Source organism: Ursus americanus, chromosome 5 (genome assembly GCF_024610735.1).
Source record: "Ursus americanus isolate L20-20 chromosome 5, mUrsAme1.1.p, whole genome shotgun sequence".
In the NCBI taxonomy this organism is placed as follows: Eukaryota; Metazoa; Chordata; class Mammalia; order Carnivora; family Ursidae; genus Ursus; species Ursus americanus.
Genome location: NC_142131.1, coordinates 55,314,260 through 55,338,422, shown reverse-complemented (window position 1 = coordinate 55,338,422; position 24,163 = coordinate 55,314,260). Strand labels below are relative to the sequence as shown.

The following is a 24,163-nucleotide window of genomic DNA, read 5'->3' as shown; positions in this document are numbered from 1 at the left end:
ACCTAGTTTTAGGGTTCATCCAGCAACTGAAAAGAATTAGGTCACTTCTACAATGGCAAATTTCATCAAATAAAGCACTCGCTTTAGAAAACTTACCCCAAAATATTCTTGCCTGCCTCTGTCGGAACAATCTAAAACGTAGCAAGCAAAATCCTGAAAACCCAAACCTGGGTATGGAGAAATCAAGTGCCTTCACTGACTTTGTTTTCTGCAGTTAAAAACCTTACTTCGCCAGTAAATATTCCCAAAATCGAAAATTTGGTTTCAATTACCATGGTTGAAATGCACATCTGCTTCAGGCAGCAGTGATGCCCAAAAATGTCTACAAAAGTTTCTATCCATGACTACTAGGGATGGAAGAGTACTCAAGGACATACCATGGGAAGAGAGAAAAGGCAAGAGCGCTCGATACTGGCTCTTCCCAGGGTCTTGCTAGCATTTTACCCGGCAATGCAAAACTCAGCATTTAGAGAATATCAGCTAAGTCATGTCTTCTCAAGAAATATGATCTTTCTGTTCATTGATCAAAGGTGGAAAAAAACCCTACTGGCTCTGAAGCTCCCTGAGGTCCAGAACAAGTTTTCCTTGTTCTGGATGAGCCATTCTCCTGAGAACTGCTTCCACCAAATCATGTCATAGTGCTGGGAACATGCTGCCCCTCTCAAGCAGGTGCACCCCATTGCTTCTGATGGAGAAAACCACAATTTTAAGAAAAATGGATAACTAACTTCCCATTTTTATGATGTTTCTTCCCAAAGCTGTTGTTCTCTGCAAATCTTGCTGGTATGCCAGACACTGTGCCTGGAAAAAAATATTTTTTTTTAAGATTTTATTTTTAGGAGTAATCTCTACACCCAATGTGAGGCTCAAACTCATAACCCCGAGATCAAGAGTTGCATGCTCTACCAACAGAGCCAGCCAGGTGCCCCTGGAAAAAATTTTTTTAAATTGTGGCAATATATATAACATGACATTTTCCATCTTAACCACTTTTAAGGGTATAGTTCAGTGGCATTAGTTGTTGTGCAACTATCACCACCATCCATCTCTGGAATATAAATAAGGCAGCTCAGCCCAGAAGGCTGATTTCCAGAACCAAAATAAAATCCTAATGGCAGGAGCAATCGCCATTTTCATTGTCTATCTGTTTTCCAAACACACAGGCCCATACACACACACAATTCATCACTGGAGTAGCTGAGAGCCAGAGACCCTTTTCCTTCACAAAACAGAAGGCACAGTCGTCTTCCTCTGACTGATGAAGAAACACTGATTCTTCACAAAGGGAGATGGCAATCTTGGCATCAGCAGGGTCTTTAGAGAGCTGGACAACTTGGGGGATACAGCAAAGGTAAGTGCAAATTCATAGGTTCTTCTTGAGATTTTTGTCTGAACAAAAGCATATCTGGTTTGTGATTCCAAACCACTAAAGCATCCAGATGCCTCAGGATGTCTATAAAAAGGAGAATTAAGGTAGGTCTTGGGGAAACCTAGCAGAGGAAATGGCAAGCCCCGTGTGGTATCTCACTATGAGGACATGCATGGTTCAGGTAGAAGCAAGAGAATGGGCCTGGTAAGCTGTCCCCAGTTTTCTCATGGGAAAAGCCCCACATAGTCTGCTTCAGATGATAAATATAGAAAGTCCTTAAAATAAGCTTCAGTTCGAATCCCAGCACGAGTCATGGGGTACAACAGGGCAACAGATAAACACCAAAGATAATAAGTACCGTTTACCTAGTACTTAGTCCGTGCCACAAAAATTTTACTAGATGCTTTCCATGTATTACCTCATTTGATCGTGACAACAACTCCATGAGGTACAGGTAGTATTATTACTGCCTTTATACCAAAAAGAAAAATTATTTGTGAAAAAAAAAGCAACACACTCAAGGTCACATGGTTTATGAAGCAGATTCACCGCCAGGTGTATGTTACTCTAAATCCCATGCTTTCGATTAATAGCCTTTTAAGGGAGAAGTTATTTTCACACCCTCGTGGCAAAGAAAGAAAATTGTTCATTAAAAATCTCTTGGCCGAGGGGCGCCTGGGTGGCACAGTCATTAAGCGTCTGCCTTCAGCTCAGGGCGTGATCCTGGAGTTCTGGGATCGAGCCCCATATCGGGCTTCTCCACTAGGAGCCTGCTTCTTCCTCTCCTGCTCCCCCTGCTTGTGTTCCCTCTCTCGCTGTCTGGCTCTCTCTGTCAAATAAATAAATAAAATCTTTAAAAAAAAAAAAAATCTCTCGGCCGAAAAATTTTAAAGCTTAAAAAAACAGCCCCACCGAAGCTTCAGGAGGCTAAGTGTGGAACGAGCACAGGTTCAGGATTCCTCCAGTCACTGGAGGCCTGACATGTGATCCCAGACCAGTCACTCCACTCCAGCTTCTCGGGCCCTGGGTTTCCCAGGGAACTTGTAAAACAAGGCCACTTCCCCTGTTCTCCGCCTACAAAGCATTCCACCGGGTCAATGACCCGTGCTGAGATAATAAGGCCGATAGCCAGAGATGAACCTATTGGCCAAAGGTTTCAAACTCATTCTCTCACCAACTTGCTTCTTAGTTATCAGACTTTCCCGCAAAAGTTATCAATCAGCTAACTGCCAAATAATTATGCAGCACCTACTACGCATGCAGCTGCACAGCAATGAGTGAGGAGTATTCAGAGGTCCAGGCACCGTCCTTAGCCTTGAGGACCTGTCTCTGAGTCTGGGGACTTGTAAGATACACGAAACAAAAGCAGAAAAACATCTGCGGGGGTGGGGGGGGGGGAGATGATTCAGGATCCAACTATGGATACAAACTGGAGAGACTATAATTCAGAAGAACATCACCTCAAACTAGAAAAGCTGAGGTTATCAACACAAAGTAGGGTTTTAAAAAAACAGCCTTGTTAGATGGATAACTTGTAGAAAAGAAACAGGGAAAGGCATTCCAGGTAAAAAGGAACGCCAGGAGCAAAGGATCTGGGACCGGATGGAGTAGTATACAGGATGTGTGGTCACAAAAGAGACCAAAACATTGCTCGGTGGGGGAATGGGTGAGCAGAGGGGATGCAGACATGCAGACGGGGCCAGATTGCAGAAGACATGAATGCCTGACATGGTAAGCTGGGAACAAAAGGTAGTGAGGTGGGTGACGTGGTGAACACTGGAAGCTGCTCGGTTTGGATTTCTTGCCTACTCACTGCCCCCGGTAGGGGAAAAACAAAATCCAGGGGTCATAAAGGCCAGGATATCAGCCATCCCAGCAGAGAGGCACCAGAGTGTCAAAGAACAAGAGATCTCCTAGAGGGCAAAGGTTCGTTACATTTCTGAAAAGACAACAGGAACACAGTAGATACCCCAAAATGCTCAGGAAGCAATACTTGGATCTGCTGCTGCTCGACTCACAAGGACCTTTCAGGCCCGACATGCCACCAGTCAAGCAAATCGGCCTGATCCAAAATCTCTAAACCACCACTGACATCACCCCTGCCCTTCCGCTAGCTATCAGACCAACAGAAGGTGAGGACACTACCCACCTCTGCGCCCAGCCTAGGAGACAGGCCTCCAGACACTCTGCTGCCCAGCAGGCCACATGCAGTCCAACATCTAAGCTCCTGTTGCAGAAAGCACTGAGGCAGAAGCTGCATCAGCAGCACACTCCGACTAAAAGTCCCAGACTCTTCCTGTGGGAGTCACAGCAAGAAACACAGTCTCTGGGGCCTCTTCAGACAGGAAGACACCCAACCACCACGCCAATTCTAACAGGGTCTAGAGAGGTTTAATGGCATCACCCTGCCCCATGAGATGCAGACGTCGGGACCATGTGTGCAGAGGAAAATGTTTATTGAGGTCCTCTCCAGTGTGAGTTAGGTGAACGGGTTATCATTTCACCAGCCAGCTATCATCTGCATCAAACCGGCAACTCAGAGCGGCAGCTCTCCCCTCGGTGGTGCACCGCCACACCTGACCCCTCCCTGCCTAATGCCTCCTGCCATTGCCCCACCTCAAGGAAAATGGCAAGCCTTATTCTCTATCAGCCGCAGAACCACAGAATGAAGAGGCTGACACAACACGAGGAGACGTTTTAGCACAGAGGAATGGCTGGCCACCACACCGCATCGAGCACCTCCAAAATAAAAGAATCAGGTCCTCAGATAATAGTTTAAAATGTCCATGCACGTGCCTGCCAGAAAATAAACTCCTGCTAGTTAGATCCAGCTCAGCAGAAGTACTCAAATTCTCTTCTGTGGATTTCCTATTTCATAAGGAATCCCTGATAGAAAGAGCAAGAGTTCCTCTAAAGCACATACATTCCAGTATCATTCATAAACTTTTCAATGAAAATGAAAGTCAGTTCAGAGCAAGTGTCATCTGAATGTGTTTCTCTCCTTCTTATTTGAACTTGTGTGTGTATACAGGCACACACACATACACACATACACACACGCACACACATCCTTTTAGGATAGACATGAGCATGGCACACTTAAGATTTGAGCACTTCGGTGTGAAAATGTAAGGAGTCCATGCCAGGCCAGCCCTGCTGTGACATCAGAAACCCCCCACCAAAGAAAAACCACCCCCGGAAAGTACCCAAGAAAGGGAAACGCCTCCTTGAAACAGCCTGAGAAAGGCAATCCTGATTCAGCCCATGCTAAAACTATCCCCATACACCAGCCAGGAAGTCCTTCTTTCAGGGGGGCTCCACTGCCCAGCAAACCCAGACCTGCCTTTGCGGACGCCAGATCTCTGGAAAAGGGGGCTTCCCTGCTCTGACTCTGCCGCCCACTGGGATCCATCAGTGGCCAGGTCTTCCGACCCTGCCTCGCCAATGCAGATACAAAAGCTGGTAGCTGCACCACAAGCACACGTTCACACACACACACACACACACACACACGCACGCACACACAAACCCCACAACACACACTTAATACATACATACCTTTCACCCTCCATTGTGCGAGGCCCAGCCGGGGTGGCAGCCGCTGAACTGTGCATGCACCCGGAGATCCTAGCTCTGCTCTCCGTTCTCCCAGCCAACCAGCAGGAGATCTGATCAGCAACAGTGATTCAGCATGGCTGCAAATGAAGCCTCCTCCCTCTCGATCCTCCTTCCTCTGACTTACTCCCAGCAGCTTCTACCGCAGAAGCAGCAGCAGCAGAAAATGTCTTACCCAGAGCTCCCTGCAGCCCTTTCAGCTGCTAAAAGCAGCAACCCACTTGCTCCCCCTCCCCCGCAGGCTTGCTGCTCCTCTGTCTCCTAGGAACAGCGCAGCTCCAGCGACCCAAGCGCGGTGCCACCTTTCCAGCTGCCTCCACATCTGCCCGGGCATCCCCAGCTCAGGCGACCAGCCCACCCCAGGGGCTCCCGCCTCCTGCGCCTACACTGCAAAGGCTCAGGCAGTTCCTCACTAGTCCAAGAAATACTGGCCCCCGCCCCTGCCCCAGCCCCCATAGGCTACAAGTCCGGCAGCCGGGCCAGATTGCTGGAATGAGGAGGCCCCTCTGTGGCTTGTGGTGGAGTTTATCCACCTGGGGAAATTGGCTTGTAGGTCACAGCTCACGTTCCAATTCCTCCTCACAAAATCTACAGTAGCTCTGAGAGTCTGACAGATGGAGAGAAGTTAAGGGAAAAGAGCCTGATAGAACTGAAAATGCTGAGAGAAATTTTATAAAGAGAACAGGAGACAGAGGTGAAACTGAAACAAACCCTCTTTTGCCTCAAGGGGCCAAAGACTATTGCAGTAAAGCCATCACAATGAGTACTGCCCACATTGCTTGCTTTCCCTATGCCGTACTGAAAGACCACAAATTTCATAGCACAACCCTAAAATATCTTCCTAAAGCAGTGAAATTTAACTTCAGCTGTGGCTCCAACTAGTAAGTCTCCCTCTGAATCTCTGTCTCTAGCCAAAGATCTCTCGTACCCTGTAATCTCCAGGTGCTGAGCCTCAATTTCGACTTACCAAACTCTAAAACATCATCTTGGGAAGGCACAAGGCCAATCTGTGTCTCCTAGCCATAGCCAAGACGCTTAGAGGAAACTGAAAAAATCAGCCCCTGGTGACTGGTTAGCCACAGAAATGGGTTCAGCTGCTTCCTTAATGCCTCAAAAATCACACATGAGCATCTCTGTTCTCAAACCATCGTGTCACACCTGGGCTTTTCAGGATCTGAACTACCACTGGCTAGCTGAATGACTTTCAGCAAGTCTTCTCCCTACTCTGAACCTCAGCCCTTCACCCATAACACAGGATCAGTCCAGACAGAGTCCCTTTCAGCTCTAAAAATCACATGATTCTGAAAATGTCTTAAATGCTCCATTTTTCTTGTTCATCTGTAAGAATGCTTAAGAAGAAGTTTTTACTGGCCTCTAATACTTTGTAGGGGGCTTCAGGGAGGATAACATAATGTATGTGAAAGTAGAAAAGATGATCATTAAATTTATGATTGTTATAATTTGGACCTGTCAAATTTCTTCACAAAACCTTGAAACAGCGGAACAGGGGGTGGAGGGACACTGAGGTCACAGAAACTAGGAGTCACTTAAATTTTATACAGCCTCCTGAACTCAAACTGGTAGGGTGCTATTCTCAAAGATTACCTCCCACGGACACCTCAGGGTCCTCTGAGATAGGGGCACTACCCAAACTCTCTCAAATGAGAAGAGGCCTGGGTTATTTTATTTACATCCTCCAGTCCCAGATCACCACTTCTTCTCTACAACAATACCCCTCGTATCTTTCTCCCTCTGTCCCTTCCTCCTCTAATCAGCCTTGTGGCTTTGCTCCAGATATTTCCTCTTGAGGTGAATCACAGGGACCAGGAGAAGCTGAACACCACAAATAAGGAAACTGAATCCCAGAATCCACGCCAAAGTGTAGGCATCCACCAGGAAGACAACTGGGTGATTCATAAAAGGGACATAAGCATAAGATAAGTCTCTCTTTTATAACTTTATACCCTCCTTCACCACTTCACCATACAGGAAAGGGGGGAAATGTCACATCTAACAAACCAGAGAGAAAAGAAAAAGAAGGTCAGAAAAGGAAATACTTAAGGCTGAGGATATACAGATTTTATTTGACAGCCAGTATAAAAATTTTATAGCATTTCCTTCACAACCTACTTCGTTGTGCTAACTAATGTCACTGCAATGTCTGTGCTGGAGCCATACTACTACCACCTACACACTTTATCAACCACTCACTTGATCCACAGAGGTACACGGAAGAGAGAACGCTCAGAGAACGTCATCTAGCAAAACCAGGGGCAGAACCAAGTCAAGAATCAACGTCTCCAGATTCCTCACACAAAGTTCCCACCCTAATCTTCTCTAATTTCAGAGCTACATTATACATTTTCTACTTCATTATCCAAATGTTCTCTGGGCCACAGCCTGAACATATTTGCTTTAGGCTACTTTTCCTGACTGAACTTCAGATGAAGAAGAGATGCTATTGGATTCTTGCAGCAGAGAAAAATCCATGGAACCAGAGTGGGGTCTGGTCCCATCCTTGGACTGACCAGCAGTAGTGTCTAACCCCTGCTTCCCAGCCCTCCTTCCCACACCCAGGGCTTCTTCACAGCTTGCCAATAGTACTTAGTGGCCCCAAATTCCATCCCAAAGCAGTCAGCCCAGCCATCCACACCAAGTCTGTGCAGAATTCTTCAGCTTTATGTGGCTCAGGAAGACATCATGTTAGGAAAAGAAACTGGTTTTTGTTTTTGTTCTAACTGGGTTTGGTCTACAAAGTTCTTTTCTCCACACTCCATCTCTCCCCAAGGAGCCAGTACAGCATAGCTTATCTAGAAACAGTAAAGCCAACTGGTTTTTTTCTTATTTATTTTTTAATTTAAATTCAATTAATTAACATATAATGTATTATTGGTTTTAGATATAGAGGTCAGTGATTCATCAGCTGCATATAACGCCCAGTGCTCATTCCATCACATGCCCTCCTTAATGTCCATCACCCAGTTACCTCAACTCCCCACCCACCTCCCCTCTAGCAACCCTCGGTTTGTTCCCTATGCTTAAGAGTCTCTTAGGGTTTGTCTCCCCCTCTGATTTCACCTTGTTTTATTTTTTCTTCTCTTCCCCTATTATCCTGTTTCTTAAATGCCACATATGAGTGAAATCATATGATAATTGTCTTTCTCTGACTTATTTCACTTAGCATAATACCCTTTAGTTCCATCCACATCGTTGCAAATGGCAAGATTTCATTCTTTTTGATAAGCCAACCATTCTTTTAAGTATCTTTTTTCTTTTGCCACTTTTCTCCTCCTTCTCCAGGCATTCAGTTTCTCACATTGGCAGGCACTGTAACACAGTACAGTGGTCCCACACCTCCCCACACATCAGAACCATCTGCCTAGATGGTTAAAACTGTACACATCAGGGGGTCAAAAGGGACAATGAAACTTCCTAGGGTTATGGAAATGTTCCACATCTTGAGTGCAGTGATACTTGGGTGACTGTATACAACTACTGTTTCACCAAACTAGACACTTAAAGTGGCTGAATTTTATCTTATGTCAATTATACCTCAATAAATCTGGGGAAACACTACGAAAAACAAAAAAACCCTCAAAACTACAGAACTGGGACCCAAGAAGCAGGAATTTCAGTGAACTTCACAAGTGATTCTAATGCACTTAGAACAATGAGAAGAGCTCAAACCATCAGAATGAGAAAGACCAGGATCCAAATGTACTAACCAGAAACACGACTCTTGGCAAACTACTTTTTAAGTCTCAATTTCCTCAAGTGCAAAAAGAAGACAATAACAGTACCGATCCCCGAGGGTTCGGAGGTCTCAGTAAGAAAGTATACAGAGCACTCCACAGACGGCCCTGCCGGCAATGAGGGCCCAGGAACCATTAGCAGCGGTTCATTTCGTGGCCTCTGCTGATGTTATCCAACTACAGCTTTGTGAGTCTTTGGCTCTGAGGTCAAGAAGAAAGTCCGCCAAGGTACCTTGTGCCAGAAACATGGACCCAAGCCTCCCCTGGAGCCATGTCCACATCGCCAATGATCCCTACTACCAACAGGCCACCAAGAACTAAGCAAAACCAGAGCTAAATGAAGGCCCACCCACACGTGTACCATCAGAACCTCCCCTGAGATTCTGGAGCACGTGAGGAATAGATTCCCCAAGAGCGGCTCTCACTGCCCCACGAAGCCGAGCAGAAACTGAAAAGAAACTTGAAGCCCAAAAAGTCAAAAAGTAAACAGAACAGCACCTTATCCCAAGGAATACCTGGCTTCCCTCAGGACTCCTCCTCTGAAGGTGGAAGAACCCATGTCCTGAATAGTTTCAAGAGTAGAATCACACATGGCACTTGTGTCTCACTTAAGCGTACAATGTGCTTCATGTCCCTCATCACCTTTAAGATAACATGCCCTGAGAAGTAATAGCAGCTTCCATCCCTGGACTATTTACTCTGGACCAGACACTGTACTCAAGGCTTTACAGGTACCTTTCTCATTTAATCATCACAGCAAACCTGTGAGAATGAACCATTATCCCTGTTTGAAATGTGAGGTGAGATTTTTGTAGACGGATTTCATACCATGCAACTTTGCTGAATCTGTTTATTAATTCAAACAGTTTTTGGATAGAGGCTTTAGGGTTTTCTCTATATATTTTTCTATATATAATACCATCTCATCTGCAAATAGTGACAGTTTTACTTCTTCCTTTCCGATTTCAACCCCTTGTATTTCTTTTTCTTGTCTGAGTGCCGTAGCTAGGACTTCCAGTACTATGTTGAATAAAAGAGGTGAGAGTAGACATCCTTGTCTTTTTCCTGATCTTAGAGGAAAAGTTTTCAGCTTTTCACCATGGAGTATGATGTTAGTTGTGGGCTTGGCATTTATGGCCTTTATCATGTTTAGGTATATTTCTTCTATATACAATTTGTGGAGAGGTTTTATCATAAGTAGATGTTGAATTTTGGCAAATGTTTTTTCTGCATTTATTGAGATGATCATATAGTTTTTATCCTTCATTTTGTTGATGTGACGTATCACACTGACTGATTTGCAGATGTTGAACTATGCTTAAAACCCTGGAATAAGTCCCACTTGATCACAATGTGTGATCCTTTTAATGTATTGTTGACTTCAGTTTCCTAATATTTTGTTCAGTATTTTTGCATCTACGTTCATCAGGGATACTGGCCTCTAATTTTCTTGTGGCATCCTTGTCTGGTTTTGGTATCAGGGTAATTCTGCCCTCATAAAATGAGTTTGGAAGAGTTCCTACCTCTGTTATCATAAACAAATTCAGTAAAGTTGCAGGATAGAAAATCAATATACAAAAATCTATTGCATTTTTATATACTAATAATGAACTGTCAGAAAGAGAAATAAAAACAACCATCCCATTTACAACTGCTCCCAAACAGAAACACCTGGGAATAAATTAAACCAAGGAGGTGAAAGGCCTATACACTGAAAACCATAAGATATTAACAAAAGCAATTTTAAAAAATACAACCAAATGGAAAGATATTCCATGCTCACAGATTTGAAGAATATCATTAAAATGTCCATACTACCTGAAGCAATCTACAGATTCAATGCAAGACCTATGAAAATTCCAATGACATTTTTCAAAGAAATAGAACAAATGATCCTAAATTGTGTGTGGAACTACAAAATACCCCAAATAGGCAAAGTAACCTTGAGACAGAACAAAACTAGAAGCATCATGCTCCCTGATTTCAGACTGTTTTATAAAAGCTATAGTAATTAAAACAACATGGTATTGGCATAAAAACAGACACATAAACCAACAGAACAGAATAGAGGGCTTAGAAATAAACCTGTGCATATATGGTCAATTAACTTATAACAAAGAGTCAAGAATATAGAGTGGGAAAAGGACAGTCCCTTAGATAAATGGTGTTGAAAAAACTGGACAGACACATGCAAAAGAATAAAACTGGACCAGTATTTGACACCATACACAAAAAATCAACTCAAAATGGATTAAAAACTTGAAATGTAAGACCTGAAATCATAAAACTCCTGGAAGACAACATGGGCAATAAGTTCCTTGATACAGGTCTTGGCAATGATTTTTTTAAAATCTGACACCAAATGGGCACCTGGGTGGATCAGTTGGTTGGACATCGAACTCTCGATTTCAGCTTAGGTCATGATCTCAGGGTCCTGGGACTGAGCCTTCCTCAGCCTTCAAGCTCAGCGCGGAGTCTGTCTGGGATACTCTCTCCTTCTCTGCCCCTCCCCCTGCTCACACTCTCACACTCTCTAAAATAAATAAATAAAATCTTTAAAAAAAATCTGACACCAAAAGCAAAAATAAATGTGACTACACCATATTAAAATGCGTCTGCACACCTTATGCACCCCAATGTTCATGGCAGCATTGTCCACAATAGCTAAATCGTGGAAGAAGCAGAGATGCCCTTCAACAGATGACTAAGAAGATGTGGTCCATATATACAATGGAATATTACTCAGCTATCAAAAAGAACGATTTCTCAACATTTGCTGCAACATGGACGGGACTGGAGGAGATAATGCTAAGTGAAATAAGTCAAGCAGAGAAAGACAATTATCATATGGTTTCACTCATTTATGGAACATAAGAAGTAGGAAGATCAGTAAGAGAAGAAAGGGAAGAAGAAAGGGGGGGTAAACAGAAGGGGGAATGAACCATGAGAGACTATGGACTCTGGGAAACAAATTGAGGGTTTCAGAGGGGAGGAGGGTGGGGGAATGGGATAGGCTGATGACGGGTAGTAAGGAGGGCACGTATTGCACGGTGCACTGGGTGTTATACGCGAGTAATGAATCATGGAACTTTACATCAAAAACTAGGGATGTACTGTGGTGACTAACATAATAAAAATAAAAAATAAAAAAATAAAATGCTTCTGCACAGCAAAAGAAACAGTCAACAAAATCATCTGATAAGGGGCTAATACCCAAAATAATGATGAATTCATACAACTCAAAAGCAAAAAAAGCCTAACAATCCAATTTAAAAACGGGTAGAGGGGCGCCTGGGTGGCACAGCGGTTAAGCGCCTGCCTTCGGCTCAGGGCGTGATCCTGGCGTTATGGGATCGAGCCCCACATCAGGCTCTTCCACTATGAGCCTGCTTCTTCCTCTCCCACTCCCCCTGCTTGTGTTCCCTCTCTCGCTGGCTGTCTCTATCTCTGTCGAATAAATAAATAAAATCTTTAAAAAAAAAAAAAAACGGGTAGAGGATCTGCAAAGGATTTTTCTAAGGGAGACATACAAAAGGCCAAAAGGTATGTGAATAGATGCTCACCATCACTCATCATCAGGGAAATGCAAATCAAAATCACAATGAGATATCAACTCACACCTGTTAGGATGGCGACTATCAAAAAGACAAGAAATAACAAGCGTTGGTGAGAATGTGGAGAAAAAGGAACCCTTATTCACCGCTGGCGGGAATGTAAATCGGTATAGGGACCATGGCAAACAGTACGGATGTTCCTCAAAAAATCAAAAATGGAACTACCATATGATCCACCAATTCCACTTCTGAAGAAAATAAAAACATTAACTCAAAAGATATCTATGTATCTGTACCATGTTCAATGCACCATTATTCACAATAGCCAAGGTACAGAAACAACCTAAGTGTTCATCAATGGAGGAATGCATAAAAAAAAATTCTGGTATACATATATACAATGGAATATTATTCTGCCGTAAAAAAATGAGATCTTGCCATTTGTGACAACATGGGTGGACCTCAAGGGCATTGTGACAAGTGAAATAAATCAGAGAAAGACAGATACCGTACGATCTCTCCTACATGTGGAATCTAAAAAAAAAAAGCAAGCAAGCTCATAAATACAGAGAACAGATTGGTCGTTGTCAGAAGCAGGAGTTGGGGGAAGAGAAATGGGTGAAGGGGATCAGTAGGTATTAAAAAAGAAGTTATTTTTAAAAGTAATCAGATAAATACAAGCTCCACTAGAACATACATACATATGTATGTACAAGTGAGGAAACAAAGGGTCTGAGAGTTAAATGACTTGATGACGGCCCCACAGGTTCAAACCCAGGTCTGCCTGACCTCAAAGCCCACTACTAACTACTGTGCATGACAGGAACTACCTCCATTTTAGAGATAAGCCAACTGAGGCTGAGAGAAAAAAGCAAATGGCTCAAGATCTTCCAGTCAAGTAGGAAGCCAAGTGGGATGTGGAACCAGAGTCTCAGATGCCTGGCCTAATGTCCCTTCCACCTCACCTAGAGATGGGGAACAACATTTGAAACCCCTAAAGGTAATACAGGCTGGTATCCAATGCTTCCAAACACCTACTATAAAGTCCTTCACTCTAGATTCCTCTGGTCCCTTAGCTTAACCAAACACTGGTCTTGGGGAAAGCTTGAGGCACACCACTGGACCCCAAGTGAGTCAAAGAAAAACCAGACCAACTATAGCAGCAAGCAGGGTGCTTTACACAGGTGAGTACACTGCAAACACTGGTCTTTCAGGATCTTCCTAAAAATTCCTTCTTCTCTCCAATCCTCAACCTGCAACTGGTGCCCTCTGCTGGTAAATATGTCCGTCTCTTCATAACAAAAGCGAGAAAGGGGAAGTAGTGACAAATATGCTCCTTCACAGAACGTTCTGTTCAAGAATGAGCATTAATTCCTACTTACACCTTTTTCATAGGTAGTTGTAACTTTAAATTTACTGCACAGTCCTCTAACCGCTGCTCCTGTCTCACCTCTCTGGTTCTTTCCTTTCTGGGTACAAAGAAAACTGGACTTTTTTACATGAAAAGGTAAAATACAGATAAGACATAGCACCAAAATCAAGAATACAGTGATGTGTATGTGAATGAGGTGAGGTGTGCCCACCTAGCAGATACAGAGAATGGAGGCAAGCACACGGTTAACATACTCTAAAACTCATAAGCAAGTAAGTTCAAACATTCTGGTCATTCTCTACAACTGCATTCCTACACTTCAGTCTCACTGACCACCTTACTCTGTCTATGCAATGGGTGTACCAGGGAACTACAACACAAATCCTACATGAACAGAATGCCGAAGAGCTTACAAGCTGGTTGAGGAAATTACACATGGACACATATAAATAGTGGCAAAACAAACAAACGAGATTCAAGAGAGGTGCAGAAAAGGAATTATGGGAACTCAGTGGAGTAGAACACAACTTTCAGTTTGGGGGGAAGGGTAAAAGGAACAGAAATAAAGTTGCACATTGCGTAATTCTGTGGAGCTTTAAAAAAGATATTCATAAATGTAAATAATTGCAACTAGATAATTTCAGTTTCTCATGACTTCACTTAAAATTTAAAAAAATAAAAGGCTGGTTTAATCCTGCTACTTTAATATACTTATGTATTATGCCACATTAAATAATACATGTTACTACATATTTTTAATTTTTTATTATGGTGGAATACATATAAAACTTACCATTTTAACCAATTATAAATGCACAGTTCAGTGGCATTAAGTACATTCACAATGTTGTGCAACCATCACCACTATCCATCTCCAGAACTTTTTCATCATTCTCAAAGAAACTCCATTAAACAGTAACTCTCCATTCCCTCCTCACCTAAGCCCCTGGTAATCTCCATCCTACTTTCTGTCTCTACGAACTTGCCTATTCTAGAGACCTCATAGAAGTGCAATCATACAGTTGTCCTTCTGTGTCTTGCTTATTTCTTTTAGCATAATGTTTTCAAGGTTCACCCATGTTGTAACATATATCAGAATTTCATTCCTTTTTATGGCTAAATAATATTCCATCGTACATATACACCACATTTTGTTTATCCATTCACCTGTTGATGGACACCAGGTTTTTAACATTTCACCTTTTCACAGAGCACTATTTAGTAAACATTTCCCTAATGTTTAACATTTATAGTTTTTAATCTCTTGCTATAGACAATGTTATAATAACCATCTCTGTGCAAAAACTGTTTTCCTTTCCTTGTTTTCTTAGGTTAAATTCCTAGTATTAGAGTCCTAGAGCCAAAGGGTAAGAATAATTTCATGGTTCTTCCTAAATATATCCATATTTGCCTTCCTCATTCATCAGCTTTCCCAGCCTATGGAGAAGTTACTGTCTTGCAATTTCAGCTGCGAAAGTACAGAACTGTGGTTAAAATCAACTGGAACATGGCAAACAAATAGTTCTGCCAACTGAAAATAAACGCTTTCAAGCTCATAGCTATATGGATCGAGAGATTTAAGGGCAACCAGCTGTGACTCTGAAGTTAGAAAGAAAGTAGAGATTAAGAAGAGATATGTCACGTGGGCATTTTTGCCATAACCTCCCTTCCGTGACCCAAGTCACATCTTCTCTGTATCAAAATCTTCTTATTACAAGTTCAGGACAGAATACTTCCTTCCCAAGGGAGTAGTATGAAGTCGTTAAGTCAGACCAGCTTGCTACACATTTCACGGCAGAGACTTTACAAGCAAACAAAATGTGACCCTTCTAACGTACTGACAGAATTCCATCTGTCATGGGACGCTGTTGCTTCTAATAGTTATACTTCTTTTCTCCCTAAGGAGTTATTTATGGTGCCTATGTCAACAATTTCTTTCACTTAGATCATTTTAAAGACCGATACAAGGCAGTCCTTTTTATAAACTTGTTACAAAGGATTTACATGATGGCAGAGAGTCTCCCCAGGCTCAATGCTGCCAGAAGCTGCTCAGAACTGCTAGAAGACGCAATAATGAAAAGACCCAGGGTTTTCAGAAAAAAGAAATTAACAAAGTAGAAACTTCTCTGAAGAGCTCTCCACTTAATGTAGAGCTGGCTGACCTATGTGACAGGCTTTCCAAAACTGCACCTTCTTCCTACAACCTCATGTTTTCAACTTAAATTGGTTACACTTAAAAAAAGAAAAAAAGAAAAAAAGAAAGCCAACTTGGTCTTGGTCTTCCCAAGACCAACCCAACACTGAGAGACTAGCTAGAAGAAATCACAGAACTCAACACTAAGTGCTGTACTCACAGCTAGAGTTTAACAGGCACAGAGTTAAGGATACACAGTACAATCATTTGGAAAAAAGACAGAGGCAGAGTCTGGAGGAATCCATGTACAAGCTTCTTTATGCTCTCTCCCTACCATGCTCTCTCCTGTGTGATGTTTCTGCCCAAGGACTCATGATTCAATGTTTTACAGGTACCTACTACCTAGCACTTACCAAAATTCCAGACTCCCAGAAGGAAAAAAGTTGTTTAGCATAAATCAGATTGCTTGCACAGTCTAGACACAGTGAACCACCCTTATCAGTTAAGAACACTCCCTAAATCCAAGTGCCCCAACAAGGGCCAATCTTGCAGGCAGCCCCTCTAAAGACAGCCCATCAGCAACGGAGATTCATTTCAGCCGAAAAGAATCAATCTCTCTCTCTTATGTATATATGAATATAGGTACACACACACACACACACACACACACACACACAGAATTTGAGATCAAGGAATAGGAATTCTATTCTAAGAGATGGAAAGCCAGAGACTCTTTTATAATTCAAGGCAGACCATGACATTCCTCTGTTCAAAACTCTGAAATGGTTCACCATTCATGTGGTAAAAGCCAAAATCCTTACAACAGCTTACAGGTACCTACATGGTCTGCCCCATCTGACACTCATCAGCCGCTCCTTTGCTCCTCTTCCCCCATCTCCAGCCACCATGACCAACTTACCTTTCCTCAAAAATGTCATGCACAATCCCACCCTAGAGCTTCTACTTTCCTAATCCTCTACCTGGAATCCTCTTCCTGTATCTTCCCTGCTCACTCCCCCATTTCCTTCAAGTCTTTCCTCAAATGTCACTTTCTCTGAGAGACCCACTTAAACCACCCTATTTTAAAATGCACTCTCTTCACAAACATCCTGACATATCACTCCCTACTCCTTTTTTTTTGTTGTTGCGATTTTATTTATCTATTTGTCAGAGAGAGAGAGCACAAACAGAGGGAGCAATAGGCACAGGGAGATGCAGGCTACCTGCTGAGCAAGGAGCCCAACGCGGGACTTGATCCCAGGACCCTGGGATCATGACCTGAGCCGAAGGCAGACACTTAACCTACTGCGCCACCCAGGCACCCCAGCACTCCCTACTCCTTAAGGTAATTTTTCCACACCACTCACTCAACATCTTTCAACACACCATAAAACTGATTATGTTTCATTGTCTCACTCAACTAAAATATAAGCTCTACTGAGGGCAGGGATTTTTGTCTCTTGTTCACTGCTCTATTTTCAGCTGAATCATCACGCAAAAGAGCCATAAATTTAACCTAACATAGTAGGAAATAGGGAGACACTAAATTTCAAACAATGTGAGAAAACTCATGATAGGAAGTAACTTACTACAAAAAGCTACGTCTTCTCCAAGTGTGATGGTGCCTGGGAGATCAAGTCATTAAAAAATGTGGAAGGGATTTAAAATTTCTCACCAAAGAGATAAAAGAAGGCACACTCAGAGATATTGAGGTATTAATAAAAGTAATTATTTACAAGGATGTGGGCACAGGAAAATCAACAATGTTTGACAAACATCTTGGGGCCAGCAACAGCAAGCCGAAAGTAGCTATAGGAGGCAGTGGTTACCAGAAACCAGAAAAGACCTAGAGCTGTAAGAGAGGGCCAATGGAGCAGAGTTGTGGCCACTGAAAACCCATTTGCTGAGTGTGTGTATTGGGGGAAAGGGGGTACAAATATGTGCACCTCCCCTTTCTCTCACTTTTAAGATCTCTTGCTGGTTTCTCCCACTGCCTAAACCAAAAAGAGAAGTCAAAGAAGTATGCAGTTCTTTAAGAAATCAAGCTCCCAAGAACACAAGGAAGAGAAAGGTGGAGAGTGGGCCAGGAGGGGCAAAAAGAGAATATCCAGCACAGTAATCACTCTGTAAAGCTATCTGCAAAAGACACAACTATGTTCCAAACCTAAATCTAAATCTCTTCTTTCCATTCCCAGGCGTATCACCATCCTCCTAGTCACACAGTAATTCTGATGCAGCTATGCTTCCTCCCACATACCCAGTCATTTGACGACTATACTTTCACAACTTCCCTCATATTCCCTATTTCCAGCGCTACCTCCTTGTTCGTGCTCTCATTTTCTTACCTGGTTAACATGAGTTGTCTTAACAACCTTGTCACCTGAAACATCACTGAACTGCCTTATCTATTCTACTCAGCGCTACTGAGTTAATTTTTCTAAATTACCAGCTCACTATCACTATTGCTGCTCAGTAACCTCTAGTGATTTCCACTGCCTGCCAGGTAAGGTCCAAACTCCTTAGCATACTACTCAAAGACCTCAGGAATGTGGTTCCAACTTCTCCCAATTTATTTCCCACAAATCTCCTTTACCCTTAGTACAAATTAGCCACCTGTATTTGGAAGCAAACCAAGTTTAGTGGGAAGAGTATGACCATCGGAATTGGTCAGACTTGGATTCAACTCCCAGCTCAACCATTTCCCCAGCTGGGGACCCTGGAAAAGTTACTGAACCTTTCTGAGATGAGCTTCAGCCACCAACTACGAAGCAGAGGGTTAGTGAACGGATCCAGTCAGAACATGTGTAAATGTAATTTGTAATGTTTTACGGTACATTAAAATGATTAGCACACAGGCTCCATGTCTCTGCCTATTTGTCCCTCTATCTGAAATTATCTTTTTCTCCCCAATCTTCTCTATGTGGCAAATTTTTCAGGTCAAATGCTGTATCTTCCACAGTGCTCTTCTTGATCTTTCTTCCAACATGGAAGACATTTCTTCTCAAAATTCACATTATTTATACCTTCCTTATAGCAACAAATACTTAAACACTTAAGAGATAGCTAACATGGTTCGTACCTACTACAGTTGAAACAACAGAAGTTTAGGAGGTTCCCATATCCAAGCTCATCCAACAAGTCAAGGGCAAAGCCTAGTTTAAAACCAATCTCAAGCTTTGCACAGTGGCAGTATCGTAGACAATGAGGCTTATCTGAGGTGCAATTATTGCTAAAACCAATCTCAGGGGACACCTGGGTGGCTCATTAGATTAAGTGTCTGCCTTCGGCTTGGGTCATGATCCCAGGGTCCTGGAATCGAGTCCCTCATTGGGGCTCCCTGCTCAGTAAGAAGCCTGCTTCTCCTCTTCCTCTGCTGCTCCCCCTACTTGTGTTCTCTGACAAATAAAATCTTTAAAAAAAATAAAACCAATCTAGTACGAAGATTGCTCTACAGACTACATACACATACGTCACTATTCTTTTCAAGACAGTTATTCATTCACCTCATTAACTGTGCAAATACCACAGGGTTGGGGGTTGGGGATGAAATAAAGGTATACCTTTTAGAGGCAGTCACGCCTCTTATCAGAGGTCATAATTTTAACATTACTGTGTACCAGAGAATATAGTTTAAGTCCTTTAAATACATTCTTTCACTCAATCTGTTCAACAACCCTGTGACACAGGTATTACTAATAGTCCCTCCTTTTAAAGACAAAGAAATAAAGGTTCAGGCCGATTTGTTCGATGTCACAGAACTAGAAAGAGACAGAGTCAGGAATGAAATCTACACTATTTGATGACAAAATGTATGTCCTTAAGGACTGTGAAATATTAAATCAGATGCTTACTCTGCGGCAAATTATATTTGCAACATAAGCATCAGAGAAAAAAAATGCACCTTTCATATGGTATCCAAACAAGTAACCAGTGAAGAAGTGAAGCCCTAATATAATCAGAGAATGTACACTAAATAACAATAAGACGAACTCCAAACTGTTTGTATGGTGTTAACAAACTGAGATGGTGCCGTGATGCTGAAAAGGAAAGAATCCATCATTTCAAAAGAAACTGAATTTCAATCAGAATGCAAGTTATTTGAAGGCAGAAACCATGTTTGTCTCACTGCTGTGTATCTCCAGATTCTAGATGTCTTTTGCACAAAGGTGATCAATACCTGATGAAAATGATGGTAAACACTGGGAAATAAGCATGCCATTTAAATGGTACACACCAAAGAATTTTAGTTCACATCAGAGAATTTTAAAGCAGATGATGACATGAACCTATTTCAGGAAGTTTTTGGTTTTTTGTATTTTTAGCAAAGTGGTAATACAATCAAAGGAGCCTAAGAGAATCTACTTGGGAAGAGGAGGCACACAGACAAGAAAAGAATGTCTACCTAAGAAGGTATTTTTGTGGATCCTTTTCCTCTGTGAATATTCAGCTCATCTAGCTCCAAGTACAAGCAAAAAAGTAGGTGGAAAAAGTAAGTACACGAGACTCAATTGCCCTTCCTACTTTGGGATTCTTTTTTTACTTTTTTTTTTTAAGATTTTTTATTTACTTATTTGACAGAGAGAGAGACAGCCAGCGAGAGGGAACACAGGCAGGGGGAGTGGGAGAGGAAGAAGCAGGCTCCCAGCGGAGGAGCCTGATGTGGGGCTTGATCCCAGAGTCCTGAGCCGGAGGCAGAAGCTTAAGGACTGAGCCACCCAGGGGCCCCTGGGATTCTTTTTTTAAAAGCAGCTTCCAAGTATCTCCTTTTTATGATAAACGTTTTATCTAGTAACATTTAAATTCTCATTAAGGGAGAATGTGAATTTCACCCAAAAGCAAGTTCCAATGTCAAAGACTAACGTTCTCAAAGCAGTTGTGTGCCTCTTTTTGAAATGAGTAATAAATTCTATTTCCCAACTAAAATAATTCCACACATTATAATTAGCAAAAGACTAAACATCAAGAACATTCACGAAGTGCTAAAGTAAAATTCAATTTGAGGCTAATAATTCATGCCCACTTATTTTTCAAATAATGCCTCCCTCAAAATTATACAAATGTTAACTTCATTTTTAAAATGAAATGCAGAGAACATATAACCTTTCAATTATGGCAAATTCAGTTTCTTTTGTATCACAAACTGATTTAATTACTGTAAAAGTTATTTTCCAACAAAATTATATTTTAAAATCAGCTAATAAGTCAAAATATAAGATATTTATAAGATGAAAATGCAGTGAGCATAGTGCTAACTGCAGCTTAATAAAAGGGGTCTATCAAAGGTAAATTACACTCCTTATGGAAAGATTCATTAATATATAGTGATTATCATTCCCCACTTAATATTTCAACTGTTTTGTATTTCTATCATTGAATCAAGTTCCGCCTCCCTTAAGCTGATTTTGCTATCAATACTTAGCAAAAATCCTAAATCTTAAAATAATGCAAGATAATAAAATAAAAATGGATGATGCGCTTTTAAGGTCTACCTTGCGGTCTAGTAATGCAAGAAAAAACGTAAACAGCCCAATACATCAGGCTCTGCATTTTGGTATAAGCTGTGGAATGGGGGGCGCCTGGGTGGCTCAGTCAATTAAGTGTCTGCCTTTGCCTTAGGTCGTGATCCTGGGGTCCTGGGATTGAGCCCGGCAGCAAGTTCCCTGCTCAGCAGGGAGCCTGCTTCTGCCCTGCTTGTGCTCTCTCTCTCCTATCTCAAATAAATGAATAAAATCTTAAAAAAAAAAAAAAAAGCTGTGGAATGGCCTTGGCCACCTCATCCACCTATTCTAAATGTCAAGACTAGTGCTAATGTCTCTTCTCTAACGTTTCCCTTGACTCACACACAAAGTCATCCCTACTGCTCATATATATGTCTAAAACGCCCACATTCTATCATAACTGATTAAATTCCCACCCCCCAAACTAAACTGTGGGTACCTTGCGAGCAAGGGCTCATCCTTATTATTTAGCTAAGTCATGCTCAATAAATTGTTTAATGAATTATAAAAACTAGTGCCACAGTTCCTCTTGAAGGCTGTTAATGAATTAATTACCAAATAGGACTAAAAACTAACAGTATCAAATTGGAAAGGATCTAAGCAATTCTAGTCTCCACATCACGGGAAGTAGTAGTCCAGGAAAAGTAAGTTGACTGACCAAGGTTAAATAGTAAGATCTGAATCCATGCAACTGGAAATTTAGATTTTGGGTATTGCCCACCTCTGATCCAGAGTAAACCCTTTCCAGTCTGTTATTTTCTCTACTTTCTCAAGAGCTTCTTGAGGAAATATTTAGCAAGTCCCTTAATTCAACTAAAAGCAATTTCTGCAGTGAAATACCTCTAGTCACACACATCTGAAACTAGAAAAGGACAATAAACTGCCTAATTATTGCTATTAATTCCTAGACTTCAATGTATAGTCCCTTCAGAATATAAAGGCTCATTTTTAATGTAGATACATTACATATTTTTTAACCAACTCTTTCTCATAAACAAACACAAAGCTGGGAGGAAAAATTACTAAATATCCGAAAAATCCTTGTAGGGTTCTAGCAGATTTCTCAGAGAACTATCTATATACGGGTATAACCAAAAGCTTCAGCCAGGCTCCTGTACTTAATTTTTTTCCTCTTTTATATGTTGTAAATGGCAACACAAAGCCTCCAAAAAAGTTTTAAATTAAAAGAAAACTGGAAATATGCTAATCAATAAATGATGTGCATCTATACTATAGTACACCATATAGTCTTTTAAGATATATGTGTAAATACGGAAAAATGTCTTTGATGTTAAAATTCATATATATGCGTATGTATCTCTCTATCTTGCCATTTAAAGGAAAAGATCTAGAAGTACACAAACTGTTAACAAAGGTTATCTCTGGCCACTGGAAGAAAACAGGAGCAATTTTTTTTTAACTTTACAATGGCTTTTTAAAAATAAGCAAAAAGATTCCTATTTCTTATTCTCAACAGCTCCATGATCTTAAGCACACAAATAGGATCTTCTCAGTTATTCTGAGGACTAAAATAAATGATGTACAGAGTACCTAACGCAAGCCACACAGGAAACACAATCAGTGGTACCTTTATTTCAGACAGTAATGAAATGTCTTAAGTGATAATATGTAGCCATCATATGGAAAAACTGTGAAATATCTCTGCAGTAAAAACTACTGAAGAAAACAAAAGGGGAAAACAGGAGTATGTTCCTGAAATGGTAAGACCATTAATACTGTTCTATCATGTATAATCTAGCTTTGAAAATTTTCACTAAAATGTTTTCTCTGAATTTACCCTAAGGCTTTAAAAAGCTGCAAGTGAGAGGGAGGGAGTTAAGATGGCGGAGGAGTAGGGGACCCCTTTTTCAGCCAGTCGCCTGAGTTGAGTTGGATAGGTACCAGACCAGCCTGAACATCCACGGAATCAGCCTGAGACGCAGGAAGATACATCTGGATCCCTACAAATGAACATCTCCAGCGCTGAGTATTGAGGTACGAAGCGGGGAACCGTGAAACCGCGCACAGATATCACAAAATAAACGGAAGGGGGAGGGAGCCACCGCGTTCGGGCGCTGGGAAGCGGTAGCCACTTGCACGGGGGAGTGGGCGGACTCGCGGACCGGCACCCACGAGACAGCAGACTGAGACCGTGAGCCGGGGAATGCGCGCCACCAGACTGAAACAGAGCTCCAGTGTGCTCACTGGAACCAGACTGAAACCGGGAGCTCCGGGAGCGCGCAGGGCGGCTGGCAGCTGGCGGTGTTAGAAACACAAAGGACAGAGACGCGCCAGCCCTGGAAGTGAGGGCTGGGACGCCGGGTGTTGGGCGCACATCCCGGAAGCTGCAGGGTTGAGCAGCACCAACAGAAACAGAGTTAAAGTGGCCAGAACATCAGTGGAGAAGGGTCCGCAATTCCTCTGTTCTGAGACGGAGGCTGAGATTCGGCCACTGCTGCTCTGACTCTCAGAAGAGGCACAGAAAACCGCCAGGGAAAGCCGCCAGAGAACAAAAGCCTGGAAACACCGGCTCACAGTGTGCCCATCCCCATCCCCCCTCGCAGGGGACACGGAGACTCTACCCAAACAGGGTTGCCTGAGTATTCGCGCAGCAGGCCCCTCCCCCAGAAGGCAGGCTGAAAAATCAAGAAGCCCACATCCCTAAGATCCCTATAAAACAAGGCACACGGCCTGGGTCCTGGTCAATAATTTGGGCTCTGGACAACCCCGCACCCTCTCCTCATCAGAATGACGAGAAGGAGAAATCCCCCCCAGCAAAGAAAAGACAATGAGTCTGTGGCCTCTGCCACAGAACTAATGGATATGGATATAACCAAATTATCAGAAATGGAATTCAGAGTAACAATGG

General features: G+C 42.2%; 1 protein-coding gene across 5 annotated transcripts in view; it reads right to left on the bottom strand.

Annotated features, from left to right (window-relative positions):
* Positions 1-24,163, bottom strand: part of KLHL3 (kelch like family member 3) — a 177,395-nt gene that overhangs the window by 111,250 nt on the left and 41,982 nt on the right. Inside the window, exon 1 of one of the 5 annotated variants that reach the window (XM_087862244.1) lies at positions 4,928-5,392. The exons of the other annotated variants lie outside the window; for them this stretch is intronic. The gene's annotated coding sequence lies outside the window, so the exon portion shown is untranslated. Of the gene's footprint in view, positions 1-4,927; positions 5,393-24,163 lie in introns of those variants that run through there. 5 annotated transcript variants of the gene reach the window in all.